This window comes from Cystoisospora suis (genome assembly GCF_002600585.1).
Source record: "Cystoisospora suis strain Wien I chromosome Unknown contig_1358, whole genome shotgun sequence".
Taxonomy (NCBI): Eukaryota; Apicomplexa; class Conoidasida; order Eucoccidiorida; family Sarcocystidae; genus Cystoisospora; species Cystoisospora suis.
Window position 1 is genome coordinate 1 of NW_027154158.1, and position 1312 is coordinate 1312.

Sequence of the window (1312 nt, forward strand, 5' to 3'; positions counted from 1 at the left end):
GGAGACTCCGAGTGTTCAAGTCGAAGACCCCGGCCTCAGCGCGCCTGGGCTATCGGACTCCGCCCCAGGCCAATCAATCCTGGGTCTCGCTGCAACCCATGCTGTCAATCGGCACGCCTGCCTAACCGAGACACAGGCTGGGTGTCTTTCTTTTGAGTGGGTTTGCCTCTTCGGCTGACGCTGGCTTGTGCAGTCACGCACGACGGAAAGCTTGACCAGAAAGGCAATCGACTTGCGGCTATCGACGCCGCCCAGGGACTTCACGTGCGCCTACAGATTTCGGTTGCTGATTTGCACCAACTAAAGGCATGGTTGCATTCGCGCGACCGCTCCACGGAAAAGTCTTCGACTCACCGGAAGTAAGCTGCCCCCGCGTGTGCCTTTGGGACAAGGAACTGAGTTGGAGGCCCCCTTCACACAGTAGTGCCCTGGTGGGCAAGGCAGCTTCGTTGAGCCTGACGGACAGTAGTACCCTGGCGGACAGGGAGGGCACTCGTCTAGCGAACTGACAGTCGGGCTTTCGGAGTACGTGCCCGGTGGGCATGTGGCCCGTATACCTGCACCCATGAGACCGTCGAGGAAGACAAAATGGTACTGCGTTCACGAGGGGCCACAAGGGTGTCACGCTGAGAGGCCCTGCAAATGCATTTGAGAAGAGGGTTTAATGTGTCCGACGCCGCATCCGGGAAAACGTCCCTAACATGAACTGCTGCCGTTGCGAGGTGTTTCTCTCTCTCTTGCTGCCTCCCACCGCTCGAGAGGCTCTGCGAACGGGCCCATGAGAAACGCTAAGAGAGACTGCCTTCCTGCGACTGCGGCCACCCCTTTCTCACCTGCGGGGCAGCGAGCGCCAGGAGGACATTCCTCAACGCTCTGCGGCGTTGCACCCTTCTTACAGTGCTGGTCAGGAGAAAGGCAGAAAGCACAAAGGGATGGCGGGGCACCCAGTGTTCATCGCCCGCTCCCATAGTGGGGCAACATTACACGACGGTCCGGCGGGAAAGTGTTACCGAGTTTCGGCACACTCTTGAAGGCTGGAGAGAGAAAGTGACCAGACGGCTCTGTGGCGGGTCTCGCTGGAATACGCTCTCAAAAGCAAGCTATCAGTAGTGTGTCGCCTCTCGAAAACAACAGTCGCCGGCACTAAATGGAGGTCCTTCGGCCCGCAGAGTCTTGGTGGCTAGTCCGAGGAAACCAACGAAGGGCCTTACCCCAGCTGCAACCTCCAAGCAAAGCTTCTATAGAGCGCTACTCAATCAGCTGCGTAGTGGGAATGCAGATGAAACGGAACTGCAGGAGCTGACTCGGTCTG